We start from the raw sequence: 20,143 nt of genomic DNA on the forward strand, positions 1-20,143 counted from the left end.
TAATGGTGAACCCAAAAAATGTAAAACAGTTAAACTGTTAGTTATTTTCTGCATGGAATTAGCCACTCAGAATCTGCCAATGAAGGACTATTTTCATAGGTTCAGAGTTAGTCTAACTTATCAAGGCCTTTCTCCAATGTTTAGTCTCCTGCTAATGCTCTGACAGTGTTGATGGGCCATAGTGATGCTGACAGGCCACAGAACAGTTCGAATGCAAATGTTTATTTCTATCCAAAGCACCCATATGGATAGGTACATTGAAAGAGTGTTTTTCCCAGGGGATATATAATCTCTATATAATCAAAATATTTCATGTCAGACCATTACAAAGTCAGACTCAGAGCTTTGATCTTGAAACCAGAATGTTGAATACATAAAACAGAATACAATGGTTTTAATAAAGAGAAATAAAAGGCATAGCTTTGAATGCATGGGCTGAATAGTATTGTTGTATATTGTCTGCCAAATGTGAACAATGGTGAAATTATTGTTAAATATCATTGTTTATGTGCAACACAAAAATATGAGAGAAAGCTACTCATATTTTTTCCCCAGCTTTGTTGTAAAATACCTAACTAGAGGTCTTTGTACCTGACAAGGATGAGAACTTCTTAGAGAAGTTTGCCATCTTGTGGCAAATCTATTAATACAATGTACTATGCTCAGGAATTTAGAGTTTATTAGAAATTTTAATGATGCATTAAAAATATGTATAACAAAGTTCTGTTTTTCCAGAATATTTGAGAAATTAGATGTTCTTGCTAACATTTTAAGTAGCTTTGAAATACCACAGATATAAATATTTATATCTGTATGTTATTTTCAGAGACAATACAAGTTAGTGCAAGATTTGGAATGTCTGGATTCAAACCACAGCTCAACAATTTTCTAGCTGTATGACCCTGGGGAAATATCTCTGGAAGCCTCAGTTTTTTTATATGTAAAATGGGATAATTATCGCACCTACTTAGGGTTGAGATGATAATTACATGTGGCAGTTAACAAATTTAGTACAGTTATAGGCAAAGCTAATCACTCTTTATATATAATTATTTTTGCTATTATTATTTGTGTTCTAAATTTTCTAAGATGGTTCTGTTTCCAAATAATATATCTTCTTGTCAATGATTGTGCTATGGTTTTCATTTAGAGACTGTAAAGAGAAAATGTAGCAATAGTGTTCTAGTTTGCTAATGCTGCTGGAATGCAAAACACCAGAGGTGGATTGGCTTTTATAAAAGAGGGTTTATTTGGTTACACAGTTACAGTCTTAAGGCCATAAAGTGTCCACGGTAACACATTAGCAATCGGGTACCTTCACTGGAGGATGGCCAGTGGTGTCCGGTTTTCTCTGTTAGCTGGGAAGACATGTGGCTGGCATCTGCTCCAAAGTTCTGGTTTCAAGATGGCTTTCTCCCAGGACGTTCCCCTCTAGGCTGCAGTTCCTCAAAAATGTCACTCTTAGTTGCACTTGGGATATTTGTCCTCTCTCAGCTTCTCTGGAGCAAGAGTCTGCTTTCAACGGCCATTTTCAAACTGTCTCTAATCTGCAGCTCCTGCGCTTTCTTCAAAGTGTCTCTCTTGGCTGTAGCTCCTCTTCAAAATGTCACTCACAGCTGCACTGAGTTCCCCCTGTCTGTCAGCTCATTTATATGGCTCCAGTGACTCAACTTAGACCCACCCCGAATGGGTGGAGCAACACCTCCATGGAAATTATCCAATCAGAGTCATCACCACAGCTGGGTGGGGCGCATCTCCACAGAAACACTCAAAGAATTGCAATCTAATCAACACTGTTAAAGTCTGCCCACACAAGATTACATCAAAGATAATGGCATTTGGGGGACACAATACATTCAAACTGGCACAAATAGTAATAATACTTAATGGCTGTTTGTTGCTTATGATGTACCAGACACTGTTCTGAGCATTTTCCACATAGGAACTTATCTCCTCTTCACAACAATCCTACAAGGTAAGTAAAATTATTGCCCTAATTTTACAGATGAGGAAATGGAAACATAGAGAATTCAAATAACTTTTTTAAGGTCACAAAGCTATAAGTAATGGAGCCAAGATTTAAACCCAAGTAATCTTGCCTTGTGGCTTGTACTCTTAACCACTGAACATTTTGCTTCTTGGTATAATTTTTATTTTGGGGAATTAGTAAAGAGCAAAGGAGGTAATAAGGCAGTGTCATACATATATTGTTAAAAGTTAGCAAATCCCACCATTGGTACCAGATCCTTTACCTCTTTTTATGTATTCCACTGACAAACAGGGCCACCCCTCTGTATTATTATTTGTTCTTTCCTATTTGTTTTTGTTTTATTCTTTTTTCAAAATGAAGTCATTAAAGGTTATATACTACTTTGATTTCCCTTTTGAATGATCTAATCATTTATTGTTTGTCTGTCTCCTCCTCTCCCTCTTCCTTCTTGCAGAGCCTTAGAAAACTGAATATAAAATAATGATTCAGGATTTATTTTTATGTGTACATTGGGAAAACTGCATCAGTGGAAGCATTCATTTGAACTTTTCACTTGAGGTAGTCAATAAATGTTCATTGAGTAATTTACGAATGAATGAATGAAAGCTACATTAAAGTATCTAATTAAGGTGACAAGGTTAGGAGAATCAACAACAATATGAAAAACAGCATAGATTTAAGTAACACATTAAAGTTCTAAAAGCATAGTTGAATTGCAAGCAGAGCAATTGTAATTATCTGCATTTTATTGCTAAGGAATGAGAGTGAGGAAGGCTGTTTGCCTTGGCCAGGGGGGTACACAGCTAGCCAGGGAAAAAGCCAGAAGTGGAATCCCAGGGCTATTTAGTATATGGTCAAGAGTTTAGTGTATGAAAATACTTTTATGCTTAAAATCCTTTCTACTGCACAATAAATAATTTCCTATTGGTATTTCTTTGGGAGTTAGGCATTGCTGAAAAGCTAATTTTCAACTTTTCTTTTTCCTGTTCTTTTTTTTTTTCCTGGGGAAATACTTTTTTCTACTCTGTTTTATCTTATATTGTATTTCCCTATAAGAAAAATCTGCAAAACCCATTCTTCCCTTTAAAAAAGGAACACAAGTTCTTTGAGGAATAAAAAAAGCAAAAAATAGTCTCAGGGTGTTCCTTCAAAGTCTACCTTGAGAGGAAATTGGAAAGTGGTTGGTTAAGAGAGTAAATTTTACATTTCCAAACACCAGTCATTTTTATCCTTTTAGTCAATATATGTTTTGATCTACAGTGATACTTGAAGAATATATGGTAGAAAATAGCTTGCATGACTGATGTATCAATTACCACAAGGGAATGGCGTTTAATGTTCCCAGAAGTTCCAAACAGTGGAATGACTGTGTGGAGACAAAGGGCAGTTTATACATTTCATCCAAAGAGAGAAAATAACCGGAGAGCATTACCAGGGTACTCACACACTGACGCCAAGATGTCATAAAATGTAGCCCTTCAGTTGGGTATTTCTTGAGATTGGTTAAGATTTCCTTCGTGGCATTCCTGAATGAAAGATGGAATGAGATCAAGCAGTTGTTTTTAAGAGGTGTACATCTGAACTCTTTCTCCTCAACAGGAACTCTTTTGTGGTCTCACCTTTTTTATTTTTGTTTCCCTTCCTTTTGACCTTAAAGTCTCCACTTCATACTCAGCATCCTTCCTGCTGACAGGATGGGACTTCACAATGGTCCGATTCACTAAGTGATTAGGATATGATGGTTAGTGTTGGTGAGCTTTACATTACTGAACGCAATTCCTAAAGCTTTCAACATTCGAAAAGTCTGTTTGAATGATTAGTTAACAGAACAATGAATGAACATTGCTTGCCTCTTCAAGGGGAGATTGGAAATTAAGAAGTAACAAATATTACTTTGTTTTCCTCAGACATAGAGACAAATGAAAAACATGTGATGATTTATAAATACTCATTTCCGTTATTCATGAAAGCCTTATAAGAAAAGTTACAACATTTTCTACCTCCTGCCCCTAAAAACTCAATTTAAAAGAGAAACACTCTATCAAGCGATACAGCATCTTAGCATGCAGTTAAGATGCTATATAAATGTTGTTTTTAAATTACGTTTTCTGATAATTTTCCTCTAGTTCAACTGCAATCAACCAGCATTTTCTGACCATAGAAACAAAAGTGATCACCTGCTTAAAGATCATTATTAGTTGACTCTGAATTGCCAGTAGCCTGGCTTTCTAGTTGCTAAATTGCCAGTTAACCCAACTTCTATATTTTTATATTCAGCATATACTGACTTTCAAAAAATTAGCACACTATTTCAGAGTAAAGAGCAAAGCCATTCAGATGAAGTATTGCTTTTCTCCAAGTAATCTTTTCTGCAAATGGAAAGAAATAAGCTAAGAGCTCATATGTTTCCAAATATTTCATTACTCAAAAATATTAGTATTTTCCATTCATTGTTTTCTTGTTTGTATACTGAATCCAGTTGAGCTATGTAGTACTTACAGATCATAGAAGCCAAATGACACATACTTGGCCCTGGTGTGCTTCCAGTGCAGAAGGCCTGTGCACTGGAGGAGTCGACATAGAGTTGTGAAGTCTTCATCAGCCCACAAAAATGTAATGGTCCAAATCAGCATAGAAATATCATGCCAAGAAGAATTCAAGACAAATGTTAAAATGCTTAGTGTGAAACTAAATATTTAAAATACTTTTACATGAGAACAAAATATCTTTAATTGAAAAGCTGTATTGTCACAGATTATATAAAATGTGGCTATTAAAGAAAAATAGATTTGATGCTATTAAAATGTTATTAACTCAATTAGTCTCAAATAATTTGATTTAGGTACTCCAGATAGCTAATTTGGGGATTTCTTTCTTTTTTTTTTAAAGAATGTGACTTTAAAATATCCTAGGCATACACACATTTGTTTTGTTCACTGAGGTTATTATTATGCAGACACATATTTGGCAGTAAACTAATGCAGCCAAACTGGCTTTCAGATTGTCAAGTAGTTAATCTTATACAGGGATCTGTCCGACTGCTATCCTCTAGTGGAAGTAGAGAAAAGTAAATTTGAAAATTGTCAAATGGAAAGAGAATAATGGATGAAAAATAATAAGCCTGGATAACTCGCAAATCATGCAATCCCTGAATGATCAAAAGTTTGCCTTGCATATGAAGTAAATCATCATATCCTTGCCATACAGATTGTGTTTCCTGAAATAATAATTACCAAAAAAATTCATAAAACCCTAGTTACTAACAAAATAGATTTCTTTGGCTAGAGCCTTTATCAGTTGTTCTCAAAATGTGATCCCTGGAACAAAAGAAACAAGATCACCTGAAAGCAAGTCAAAAATGTATATCCTCGAGCCTCACTTTAGAGTTACTGAATCAGAAACTCTGGGACTGTGACTCAGCAATCTCTAGTTTATTAAATCCTCTAGATAATTCTTATGCACAATCAAGTTTGAGAACTTGATATACTGCATCAATGATTTTTTTTTTTTTTTATTAGTTATCCCTTACCTGGAGTCCTGGTAGAAAGTCATTTCCTCAAACACCTTTTCCCACCAAAGGTATGGGAAGGACACAGTTGTCATTTATACAGATCCATTTTTCAAAATGACAGAAATCTATCCTGATTTTAGAAGTTGTTTTCTAACTAGAGTTTTAGTAATCTTTGAATATAATGACATGGTTGAACTTATCATGAAATTTATTTCGAACAATCTGTTATATTAAATAAACTCAGAATATGTCGAAAAGATCTAACCAGGACCATGGAATTGCAATTAATTTCTGGTGGACTGTACTTCTTTTAAAATTCCCACATGATTTCCTAACATGGTTAGCGGACACCTGCAGACCTTGAGTTTACTTTTTTTTATTTTAATTCCGTTTTATTGAGTTATATTCACATATCATACAATCATCCATGGTGTACAATCAACTGTTCACAGTACGATCCTATAGTTGTGCATTAATCACCCCAATCTATTTTTGAACATTTTCCTTACACCAGAAATAATAAAAATAAGAATAAAAATTAAAAGCAAAAAAATAACACCCAAATCCCCCACCCCCACCCTATTTTTCATTTAGTTTTTGTCCCCATTTTTCTACTCATCCATCTATACGCTGGATAAGAGGAGTGTGATCCACAAGGTTTTCACAATCACACTGTCACCCCTTGTAAGCTACATAGTTATACAATCATCTTCAAGGGTCAAGGCTACTGAGTTACAGTTTGATAGATTTAGGTATTTACTTGTAGCTATTCCAATAAATTAAAAACTAAAAAGAGATATTTATATAGTGTGTAAGAATGCCCACCAGAGTGACCTCTCAACTCCATTTGAAATCTCTCAGCCACTGAAACTTTGTTTCATTTCACATCCCCCTTTTGGTCAAGAAGATTTTCTCAATCCCATGATGCTGGGTCCAGATTCATCCCCAGGAGTCATATTCTGTATTACCAGAGAGATTTATACCCCTGGAAGTCAGGTCCCACGTAGGGGGGAGGGCAGTGAGTTCACCTGCTGAGTTGGCTTAGCTAGAAGGAGAGGGCCACATCTGAGCAACAAAGAGGTACCTGGGGGAGACTCTTAGGCACAATTATAAGCAGGTTGAGTCTCTCCTTTGCAGTAACGAGCTTCACAACGGCAAGCCCCAAGCTAGAGGGCTCAGCACACCAAACCATCAGTCCTCAGTGTTTGTGAGAACATAAGCAACAACCCAGGTGAGGAAGTCCAACACCTCCACATTTTCCCCCAGCACGCAAGGGGGGCCCTGCATATATATTTTTATTCTCTGCCCAATTACCCTGGAATGTGTCGCTATATCACACTAAACTATACAAGCCTACTAGATCTCACTTTCAATTCAAAGTTCCATCTAATTATGGTGTCTGAACAAACTGACTGTACAAGTTAAATTGTTTATAAAATATAGATCCTGAACCAAACAAACATCTCTTCCCTTGGTCTCACACGGAAGTTGAAGTTTTAAAACACAGTGAGTATCATCCTCTACCCTTTGGCCCCATTTTGCCCTAGTCCTAACCAGATCTGCTTCATTCATATCTCTAATTGAAGTCTGGATTTTTTTTCAGCTTTTTTAACAGTTGCTGTATGTGCTAATACTGACATTCATAGCTCTAACTATGAGTTTCAGGTGTCACACTGATACCCAAAGTTCCAAGACCGAGCAGGTTATACACAAAGGGATCAGCATCTCAGAATTTGGAGAAAGCCATTACAGTTCAGGAATAGATGTGACTGCTGTAAGAGCTTACGATCTAGAAACCATTATAAAATAAGCGTTCCCCTGATAAACTGTGCTCTAAGTTTCAATTCTGAGTTTACACATTGAGGTTATTCCATATTGGTGAGGCATTATGTTTGTCTTTGTTTCTGGTGTACTTCACTCAAAATACTGTTTACAGGATCCATTCACCTCGTTGCGTGTCTCACAGCCTCACTCCTTCTCTCAGTTGCTCAATATTCCACTGTATGCATGTTTACCATTCTGTTTCTCAGTCGATGTATCCTTAGGCCACCTCCACCCATTGCAACTCATGAATACTGCTGCCATAAACACCAGTGTGCAAATGTCCATATGTGTCCCTGTTCTCAGATCTTCCAAGTATATACCCCATAATGAGGCTGCAGGACATTATGGCATCCATATACTTAGCTTCTTGTGGAACCACCACTTTGTCCTCCAGAAAGGCTACACCATTCTGCCTCCTCCCAATAGTAAATATGTACATCCCTCTCCCCATGTTTTCTCCAGCATCCTTGGGTTTACTTTTAAAAACAAAGCCATATAAGCAAATGCTTAGAGACAGAGAGAGAGAGAGAGAGAGAGAGAGAGAGAGGGAGGGAGAGGGAATTCATGTCTTAACTGGGCTTTATTTTTAAAAAAATTAAGCCATGTGCTAAATAAAGAATAGCTTTTATGGAATATATCATGATAATATAGCAAACTTTCGTAAAGCTAGGGCAAAGAGCTATCTAGGCAGGAAATCCTCTGGTTTGCTGTTATGAGGATAATCACTATGCTAATAAGAAATGAAGGATGTGTTCCAGGTTTTTTCATAGCATACTCTAAAGCATCAACAAACACAAAATCATATTTTAATTTAAACCCATCATTTTCCAAGAAGAATTTGAAATCATCAGTGAAGAAAAGTGTATAATTACTAAAGGCTACAATATCTTCATTTCTTCCAGAAATCAATACAAGCATTAAGAGTTTTATTTCACTACGAGATGCCAACTATTATGTACTCAGAAAATAAACTCTTACAAGAGTACCTGCATTTTCATTAAAATCTATCTTGGGTGCAAATTCACTAAGATATCAGGGTCCTTTAAGGTAATAGTAGGTTCTGGGCAGAATATATTCAACTGACTGGGCCCCATTCTATGAGCAACTTTGAGAATCTTTAGAATACCCTTCCCAGTAGCAGATCCTCTCAAGCTTACCTGTCACCCCGTATCATTTTCCTCACCATCAAGGTACATATTTCCTCTTTCTTTTCCTCTTTTTTCTCCTTCTCTTCCTCCTTCCACATTTGCTTTTCTTTTTTTTTTTTTTTCCTTTGAGTTCATTTTATTTATTTTTTTTTAGTGGTGTCTTTTTAAAAAACTTTTTTACCATAGTAACAAATTGCACAAAATTTCCCATTTTAACCAAACCCAAATGTGTAATTCAGTAGTACTAATTATATTCACAATATTGTGCTACCACACCCACACCCATTTCTACTACTTTTTCATTACTTCAAACAGAAACTACTTATCCATTAACCTTTAAAATCCCTTCTTCCCATCTTGTCCTCCCTGCCCCTCGTAGCCCCCCCCTCCCTGGCTGGGCCCCTGGTAATCATTTACTTCTATTGTTTGCCTTTCCAAAGAAATGCCTGATAAGTTAGTCATTTCTCTTTGATCAGTTGACAAAAAGAACATTGGATATAACTGAGCCTTTCATTCTTCTGTTTTATTTTCTGCTTACTCTTTAAAGGTAGACTCTTGGCCTTGTTTCACCTAATCTCCTCTCTTTTGTTTATACATTTGGAGCTTCCCAGTTCTGGAAGCATTTGGGAGACTTATCTTCAGATATCTGAATAAGCCATATTTTATTGTAATATGCAGTTGAGTAAGATGATATATGTGGAAAAATAAAAATGACTTTATATTTTATATTTTAAACAAATATTAATATGTCCCATAATTTAGATACAATTTTTGTTTTGCTCTCAACATTCTGAATTGGCCCACGACTGCTTCTGATCTTATGTGCAATCGAGTACATTTGAGAAGTTAGTGTTTAAAAAATGGGCTCAGTGAGAAGTTGTACTTCTCATTGAGAAATGAGTTAGTTTCTCATTCCCAATTATTTATTCCCAACAATTTAAAACACCTAAATCCAGAATGATTAAGGACTTCGCATCCATCGCCTTCATTTACAAGAGTGCTATAGTTAAGTTTATAAAAGGTAAAAGATCTAATGTCCATTTAAGCCTGCATGGCTTTTAAAATGATTATTTGAAAAACCATTTGGATTCCATTAAAAATGAAATTGAAACTATGAAAACTGAAAAAAAAAAAATCCTTTGGGCAAGGGTTCTCTCAAGTAACTTTTAACTCCACTCTGTGCAGACAAAACTGTTTGTCCAAGATTCTGTCTAAAACATTTGAAATAGAAAAGAAAGAACTTAATCACAGAATAAATAGAAGTTTGATTTATTCTTCATTATTTTATTTCTTCTAATCCCATGTCTTTGGTTTTATTTAGCATTTGCTAATATAAATATATACTGTTCTAATATTTTAAAAATAAAGAAAGAAAGACAATAATGCAGTGGCAGAACTGAAGCATGTTCACATTTTTACTAGATTCTATGGTATAAATGGATTCCCCAAATAACTTCAAAGTCCCTCATTAGTCATTAACTAACACCATCTCATTTACCCAGGGAAACCATGGTTAAATTGTTCATCATCTCTACCCTAATGCAACACCAAATAAAAAGTGTGATTCGAATTTGGCATTACATGAAAAAGAAAACTTTTCTTAATTTAAATATGCTATTTATTATTGATCTAGTTGTTAATGTTTTAAATTAATAATGAATTCTGTAAAAGTTTGCATATTTTTTTATTGGAGGAATTAATATGAGTTGCATGAGTTCCCATGATTTATCTCCTTTTTCTTTTTTACACAGTAACAGAATCCTGAGTTACAGGGAATCATAGAAGGCATCCAACACAAACTGCCCCTAGAGTGGCTGCCTCCTTTGTAGGAAACTGTCAGCCTTGGCCTGAACCAATCCTGTGACATTAAGCATACCATTTCCCAAGGCAGCTCATTTCCATTTTAAATACTGCTATTTTCCTAAAAGTCTTCCTGTATTAAGCTAAAATATGTGTGAAATATTAGACCCATTATCCCTTGGTTTTTTATTTGGAGTTCAATAGAATAAGTTTAATCTCTCTCCTGTGTGAAATCCTTATAATTGCTGAAGATAAGTATGTGTCATTAAGTTCTCCAAATATTTATATATAATATCACCATCTCCTTCAACAGTTTGTTACAGGGCATAATGAACAGTCTTTGTATCATGTGGAATTCTCAGGATGTTTGTTTAAATACAGGATAATATGTATTGCTGTGTACATAATTTTTCCACTATTAATGCAATTTAAAATTGCATTTCTCATAACTGCATATAATTGCCCCAACTCATCAAACCGCATACTCAAAATGAGTACAGTTTTACTGTATGCAAAATATATATCAATAAAGTTTAAAAGTACACATTCAATTCTCCCCTGTATCTGTGGTTATAGTCCCTTTCTTATTTTCCCTTTTTAAATTGATTATATTTGTTTTCTTTCTTTGTTTTCATAAGCTACCTAGAGGATAGGCTAAAGCAAAACTGCATTTCTCATCAATTTGATGAATGTACAGTGATGCTCAGGGCAGGAGAAGAGAGAGATTAGAATAATAAAGTAAGTAAGGTTGAAATATATGATATCCTGAAATGTAGGAACATATTTTATTTTCAGGCATCCATAGAATAGTTATAAGCATTAAACATGTACTAGCACAGAAGGAAAATGTCGGTAAACTTCAGATGAATCACAAAGCAATAACACTAGAGGTTGATGTTTCTTAGTTAAAATAAGAGCCTATCATACTCCCTTTATCCAGTGAATGGACAAATGAGTAGAAAAAAGGGGGATGAAAAGTAAATGAATAATGGGGGGGAAGGAGTATGAGATGTTTGGGGTGTTCTTTTTCTACTTTTTATTTTTATTCTTATTTTTTAGAACAATGAAAATGTTAAAAAAAATTGATTGTGGTGATGAATGCACAACTATATGACGATACTGTGAACAGCTGATTGTATACTTTGGATGATTTTATGGTATGTGACTATATCTCAATAAAATTGCATTTAAAAAAAGGAGAGACTTGTCACCTTTAAATAAGTAAGAACATTTTAAAACTCTCTTAGTTAACTATTGAATAATACAAGAATAAAAACTTGAATCCCTGAATATTTTATAATTCCACAAATCAAAATGTATGGGATGTAGACAAAGCTTTCCTCAGAAGGTGTCTTAATGTCTTATTATTAATCAAAAAAGAATAAAAATAAATTATGTACAAAAATAATATTATATAAAAATAAAAAATAGGAAAAAGGCTGGCAAAACAATTAAACAAAAACCAGAAACCAATGAATTAGAAAACAGAAAAAGAATAAAACTGGTAAATAAACCTCAAATTTGTTTTTTTCGGGTTGTACACTAAAATGGAATCAACATTTTTTGAGTGGTTACTACATAAAAAACACTGTGTCAAATGCCATACACATACTATAATTTGTAAGCCTTTTGCTTGTATGTATATCTATTCTCCATAACTCAATATAATTTCTGTGCACTGAGCACTCATCTACCTGATACAGTAAACTTAATCTTGCCTTTTCAGTATACACATAGTGAAATTCAGTGATTTTATAGACATATAAATAATGTAATCCTGCTGAAGTGTAAGCTTTGTTTTACATCAGTGCGTGGAACATACTGAATACATAATTGTTGAATGAACCAATTGAAAATTCAGAAATATTCAGGATTGATTCCCTTCCTCACTGCCAGAAAGAGGTTGTCCATGTTTCAGTCTCCATCTGTCTCAGTTTTATTCTGGTGTATTGTGCACAAAAATGTATTTTATCTGTTTCTCTGGTTCTCCCATAGTCCACTGGTGATCTGAAATGTAAACTTGTGGTGGCCTTATCCTAACAGGATGGTCCACTCTCAACTCTATCCTGTGGATTTGCCCTAGGACAACTCCAAAAACCCACGCAGAGTCCTTGGGGGTCTTTGTTTTTCAGCTAATTTATATTTTCTTCCTGGAGCACAGGGAAAATATGTAGTTCATGCTGAAGTGTCCTGGACTTGCAGGGTTACATGGAACTGCTCAGGCACATCTCCCAATAAAGCTGCATGGTGGACTGGTGAAGAGTACAGACTCTGGAGCCAGACCCATCCACTTACTGTGTGTTTGGGGCAAGATATTTAACCTCTCTGGATCAGTTTCCTCAACTGTGAAATGGGGGTGCAGTATTAACATCATAAAACCATTGAAGGTGAAAGGGTCAGTATATGTGAAGTGTTTAGGACTATAGAAGCCTTAGCTTTTCTTATTACATGCCCTAGGGTCTCATATTCAAGGCTATTCCCTGTTTGGGAACTATGCTGATTGTATGGAATTTGCTCTACAAAAGGTGCTAATGCCAGATGAATTTACGGATGAGTCTTTGGAATTAAAATTGACTTACAAAATATATGTACATTAAAGTTTAACTAGTATAGTAGCAAAGAGTAAATTTGGCAATCTGAGGAAAACCAGGTTTGTACCTCCTCCAGCCCCACCCCCACAAAAGGAAAAAGAATTGGAAAAAAAAAAAAGGAGAGTACACAAAACTACAAGGATGGTGAAAATGAGATCAATTTAACACCAATTGGCTTTCTATAATAAGTAATGGAAAATAGACATCTGGTTCTTTGTATGATTTAATCACAGAAACTTAGGATGGCTTATATACACCTTGAAAACAAAAATTAACTTGAGGATTATTACCAAATAGAGACAATGCTGTTATCAAATAAATGTAAACTAGGAACACCAAACCACTCCCATATTATAATGACAAATTAAAACAAGAGATGGATATTCAATCCCAATTTGGACATGTAAGTAGGGCAGCCTGGTGGGCCAACTTTGTATACAACATAGACTACCTAGAGGAGAGTATTGGATGTAATCTAAATTTGGAGTCTAAAGAACTAAAAAAGAATGTGTATCAAAGTATGCATGTCTGAGAACATTTGGGATACTGCAAACCTGTTGCTTCTCTCACTGACTCTGGTCAGGGAGGAGTAGTTAATACATCACCCAGACGTAACTCATTCTGCTTTACTTACTCTCCTAACTTAGTGATATTGCTTCGTGGAAGATAAGAGTGTCTCCCCCGTAGTGCCTGGGATGAGTTGGTCTGAGTGTGGTTTGATTTCAGTACATCTTCTTGCTACTCTTGCTTCAGCCCTGGAGATTTGGGCTAGCTCAAAACAGGGAGTAGGATAAGCTATCAATCATGGGTTTTCTTTGACTTGCAATAACAAATAATTTTCATAATTTACTCTCTTCCAGAACACTGGAGAGGATAGAATGATTCCCAATTAATTTTGTGAAAATACAGTGATCATGGTACGAATATCTGGAATATTCAGAATGAAAAAGAAAACTATAACACAATGTGAAACAAAATATAGATTTCTAAATAAATTACCAAAAAACTAAAGTAAACAATATATAAAAAGAATTAGTCACCAAGGAGGATTTATCCTACAAATTCACACATGCATATTGTTTGATACCATATTAAAATATATCATATTGAAAGGCCATTAAAATTTTTAAAAATATAATATCAATGGTTCTGAAAAGAAGAGTACTTGAACACCCATATCTAGAACAAACCAGGAAACAATTTTAGCAAGATTTTAAAAAAACTGTAGTTACTCTAAACTTGGTAAAGGATATCATCCACTGACCAACAAGCAAGATCATGCTATAAAGTTGCTATTGGAAGCATCTAATTCAAGTCAGAATGCCACTAAGAACATTAGTAGTCAAAACTGTTCTGGAAGTTCTAGATAATACAATGAAATAAGACAGCAATTACGTATAATTATAGGAAATAAGGAAAATTAATTGGAGAAATATAATTATATAAATATAAAAACCAAGGTAATGAAGTGAAAATTCCAAGAATATAAAAGAAAAAACGTAAAGTGGCTAGATACAATGCAAATATATGCACAAGCATGACTTTCTTATACACCAATAACAACTATTATAGAAAGGTTGAAATTTAACAAATAACCTTCAGATGTACAAGAAAAACGTAGCTTCTGTATTTTCTATAACTGATCCCATATTTCTCATCAGCCCCTGCACTGCTGGAAAGCATTGGTGGTATGAGGTATAGATTGGTGGATTTCAATTTGTTTATTCAGGGAATATCTCTGCTATAGTTTCTTTTGCTCTAATTCAAAGTATTAAGTCACTTTCAGGTACTTAATCACATTAGTTATAATGGAAAGCACTATAATAAATTCTCACTGGGATGAGTCCTCATGTCTACAAAACTTGCAGAATTTTCCTAGAGGTAGAAAACTGAAATAAGTAGCCTATATGTGGCTATTATTCAATTTTAAATCTAGATCATGTCTATGATTTTATAATAAAGGATAATTCCTCACATCTCACTTTGAGCTTTTATGGGAAGACATCTTTTTGTTAGTCTTTAACGGAGGAGAAATAACAGGTGGAATCAGGAAAGATTTTAACTCCAGAAATTTCTCCCCTAAAAGATTGTGATCACTTGGGATAACCACATCAAACACAGAAATTCAATCTTGCTATAAAGGTGAAAGATAATCCTCAAAGCAGAATAAATAAGAATGAATAAAATAAAATATGTTTTTAGCCGGCTATCAAAACCTATGTGATTAAATGTCTGTGTTTTACAAAAGCTGAAGCACATTTTGTGTCATTTTCCCCATTAAGTTCTAAGTTTGGCATATAGCCAATGAAATGAAATCCATCTATAATTAAGCCATCAAAAGACTAGGTTCATAAAAACCTATTTGATAACAAAGGTGCCCTTATTCCATAAGCTTTACATAATCTCAAAATTGGAAGATTTCAAGAAATCAAAACCATTCAGACATAAAAGTTTTAAGATCAAGGTATCATATTTATGGCAGACTTAATGGTATATTAAATTTGATAAACTGAACATTCTCTTAGGACATGTTCATTAAACTTAAAATAAGAGTTATTTGTAATATCAAGATGCATAAGTAGAGCTAAGGGGGAGAATAGTAAATACAGTCTAGCATATTTGCCAAAATTTTTAACATGACATGTCTTTTCACAATTTCCAGCTACCTTAATACAAATCAGTACCTGCTTACTATTTCCTGATTGGCAACAAAGAATTTAAACACAAAGCCTCTGGCACACAAAGGTAACACATTTCATGATGGATTAAACTATATGCAAAATCATGATTTGATTTTATAAAGTTATCATAACTTAGTGACTTTCTTCAAACAAAAAGAACAAGGGAAGAGAAAAAAATAGTAACATTACATTGGGGAAACCTAGCAGACACACCTTTATAGCGTTAATATGTGATGTCTACTCTATTTTTCCTGATACAGGCATCACTCGTTTTACTGTGCTTCTCTTTATTGAGCTTCACGAATACTGGTTTTTGTGGGGTTTTTTTGTTTCGTTTTGTTTTGTTTTTTACAAACTGAAGGTTTGGGGCAACCCTACACTGAGTCAGTCTATTGGCATCATTTTTCCAACAGCATGGGCTTACCGTATGTCTCTGTGTCACATTTTAATTAAGGTATGTACATTGTTTTTTAGACATAATGTTATTGCACCCTTAATAGATTTCAGTAGAGCATAAAATAAATTTTATATGCACTGGGAAACCAAAAAAAATCTGTGAATAGATTTATTACAATATTCACTTTATTGAAGTGGTTTGGACCTGTACTTGCAATATGTCTGAGTTCTGCTTGCATTAATCATTTGTATCTTCTCCCTTTTTCACATGATGAATGTGGCTAAAGTTTACTAATTTTACTGATCTCAAAGAACCAGCTCTGTTTTCATTAATTTTATATATTGCTTCACTATTTTCTATTTTATTGATTTCTGTGCTAATCTTTATTATTTCATTTTACTGAACACTTTGGGTTAATATTTAATACTGGTTGTACACAGCATATAATTGGGTCTTACTTTATTATCCAATCTGACAATTTCAGTTTTTTGATTGGAGTTTTTAGACCATTTATATTTAATATGGTGATTGATACATCTTTCTATGTGCCTTCTATTTATCCTATCAGTTGCTCCTTTATCAATACTTTTCTTCCATTTTCTTGATTAATTATTTTCATGGGTCCATTGCATCTGCTTTATTGACTCTCTTAGATTTACTTCTTTTTTGTTTTTCTAGTGTGTGCATTTATAGTATATATCTTTAACTTACAGAGTGTACACTCAAGTGATATTATACTATTTCACATAGAGTGAAAAGAACTTACAAGTCTATTTTGATTTCTCTCCTCTCAGCCTTTGAGCTCTTGTTGTCATATGTTTATTTCTACGTATGTATGCTAAAACCTTACAATTGATTTTACTATTTTTGCTTTAAACTGTTATCTAACTTTTAAAGAAAGCTAAAAAGAAAAAAAAAGCGCAACTTCCTATATTTACCAACACAATTACCATTCCCGTGCTCTTAATTTCTTTGGGTAGATCCATATTTCCATCTGGTGTATTCTTCTTTTGCTTTTAGGACTTTCTTTAATGTATTTTGTGATTCAAGTATTCTGGTGACAAATTCTTTTGAAATCATATATATCAGCTTTTATTTCTGTCAGGTATTTTTGCTTTTCGTATAATTGTATGCATTTTCCTTCAATAGTTTCTAGTTTATAATGTTACAATATCTGACAGGTTGCATTGTTTCTGACAAAACCTAGTGTCATTGCTTCTCTGCACAAAACTGCTTTCATTCTCTGGCCACTTTTATGTTTCTTTTTATCATGTTTTTAAGCAATTTGAATTTAATGTGGTTTGGTATAGTTTTTGGTGTGTGTGTATGTGCACACACACACACATTTGGATTTCATTGAGATTCTTGAATATCTGGGTTAGCATTTTTTTTTTATCAACTTTGGAAAACTTCCATCAATTACATCTTTCAAATACTTTCTGTTTTACCTCCTTCTCAGGGGATCCAATTTTATGTAAATAAGTCTACTTTAAGTTGTGCTCACAAGTCACTGATGCATTGTTCTGTTTTTTTTTCCCTCAAATTTTTCCTCTCTGTTTGATTTTAGATAGTTTCTATTGCTATATATTCTCATGTAATGCTCTTTTCTTCTGCAGTCTCATATGCCATTGATCTCATCCAATGTATTTTTCTTCTAAGATATAATTTTCGTAACTAGAAATTTGATGGGTCTTTTTGTCTCTTCCATGTCTCAGTTTTCTCTCTACATTCCTGAACATATTCAACACAGTACTAATATCATTATCTAATAATTCTATCATATATACCATTTCTAAAAATCATTGTTTCATATATTTTGTCCTAATTTTTAGTTGTTTCAGGCATAATAGTACATAGATTCTCAGTTATTCCACCTTTTTGGAATTCTAAATAACATACCAGATTTTATATTTTTACCTCTTAACCTGTGGACTAAAATTATTTTTCCTAATAAGATTAGCATACTTATTTTCATTTTCTCATAAAAATGTATGTCATAGTTTCAGATTAATGATAACCAACTTTTACAAAAAGAATTCCAATCTTTATACAAATATATATCCTCCTATAAATGACTATACATGCACACTCAAATATACATCTATACACATATATTATACACAGACACATCACTAGGGACATAAATCATATTTCTGTCTTTAAATTCACTTTAAATACTTCTTGGCATGGTTAAGCAAAAATTTTGACAACACATTCATTTGTTTAATTTTCATTTACCTTTTCCTTTTCTAGTTAATTTCATTTTATGATTATAAAAGATAATAATATGGATCTAAAGTCAAAACTACAAAACAAGGTATTTTTAAAGGATTCTTGATTCTCTCCATGTCTCCTCCACATAGTGCCAACCAGCTCTTGGTGCACAGTTTTACTAGATATTTGTATAAACTTCCTGTTTAAAAAATATATTAAGCAAATATATTTATTTGTATTCCCCAATTTTTGTCCCTTCTTAGATAAGAGGTTGCATACCATAAATAGTATTTTCTACCTTGTTTTCCACACTTACAATGTATTCTCATTATCCTTCCATAAATGTATATAGAAATATTCTGTATCCTGCATAGTTCTCTATTTTGGATATCCTTATTCAAACAGTATATTATTGATTGAAAATCAGTTGTTTGTTGTTTGTCGGCTTGTTTGTTTTGGTCTTTTACTTTTTCAAATAGTGCAGCAACATATAGTCTGGTACTAAGCATTTTATATTTTTGCTGGTTTATTTTCGAGGGCCCATTCCTAAAAGTGGTTTTGCTAGGTCTAAGTGTAAATTCTTTTCTCATTTACTGAATAGTATCCAATTCCTTTCTACAGTGGTTCTACTACTCTTTTCATTCCCGCCAACCTCATCATGAGAAAATGTTGACAAACATTTAGGTTTTGCCAGTCTTAGTGAGAGATATCTCAATACAGTTTCAATTTACATCTCTCTTATGAATGAGTTTGAATATCTTATAATGTGAAATAAATACATTGCAAGCACAAGAATTTTTATTAAATAATTTAAATTTATGCATGGGACATACCTAGTATGTTGTTTGTGAGATAGAGTCTCCTGGTGCTCGCCAATATTTGATTCACCTCCACCTTGTGGAGCAATTTGCTACATGCTACATTGTGGGAATGCAGACTCAGGTACAACAGAAACTTTCAGCAAATGAGCGCTTTCTTTCTTACATGGCACAAAGGGTGCAAAAGAGCAGGGGAATAGATCCAATCACAGCTCGTCTCCCAGGAAGGCCAAACTGCTCTGGTCCAGGTCAGTGCATGGCAGCTCCACACGCCCCACTTCATGTCTGAGATGAGAGACATCTGTGCTGCAGGAGGGTGGGATAGTTATACCACCTAGCGGCCCTGCCACTGAGAGTTCCCATCCTGATAAGTCGGGGATGCTTGTTTTTAGTTCTTGGTTTTAATGTATGGTCAGGCTTTTTCATTAGACCTAACATCTCCCCCAGGCTACAGAATGGAAACATTCTGAAACATCTGCACACAATAGAAAAGGAGAAGTGGGTAGGCTAGGTCTGGGAGATGACTGCTAAGTGTGACTTCCCCAGAACCCTTACACAGGACATGTTTCAGATTATATATTACAGGTATTTTGCATCTGTGTCAGGCTTTGTGATTCATTCTCGCATGTGTAGTATGAATGGGTTCAATGCATATTATGATATTATGTCTAGGTTGACCAGTTACGGTCCTAAAAGTCTCCCCCATATATTCATTCTCATTTCTCTCTCTCCCTCTCTCTCTCTCTCTTTCTCCAAACTATTCTGCTTTCCAGGCTGAAGATCCAGTGAAGAACTTCACTGGCAGAAATTTAGATACATGGAAACCAAATTTCTAAATAACTCATAGCCTTTTCTCCTTTACCTACTAGCACTGGATTATGCTATGACTAAGGAATAACCCTTTATTATGTTAGTCCTACAGGATCTGAGTTTTTTGGTTTGTTCCTTTGCGGGTTTTTTTGTTTTTTTTGGTTTTTTGTTTTTTTTTAATTCTTTCTAGCAATTAGCCTATGTTGACTGCAGAAAAGGGAACATTTAATTGGATGCTGTAGGTGTGTGGGTGAGTGGTGCATGGTAAGAAACCCATAGAGATGGCTGGAAATGTGGTGATCCATGTTATGCAGCTGCAAACCTCAGGGTAAAATTGTGACTTGCAATAATTTGAAATG

The sequence above is a fragment of the Choloepus didactylus genome, chromosome 5 (genome assembly GCF_015220235.1).
Source record: "Choloepus didactylus isolate mChoDid1 chromosome 5, mChoDid1.pri, whole genome shotgun sequence".
NCBI classification, from domain to species: domain Eukaryota; kingdom Metazoa; phylum Chordata; class Mammalia; order Pilosa; family Megalonychidae; genus Choloepus; species Choloepus didactylus.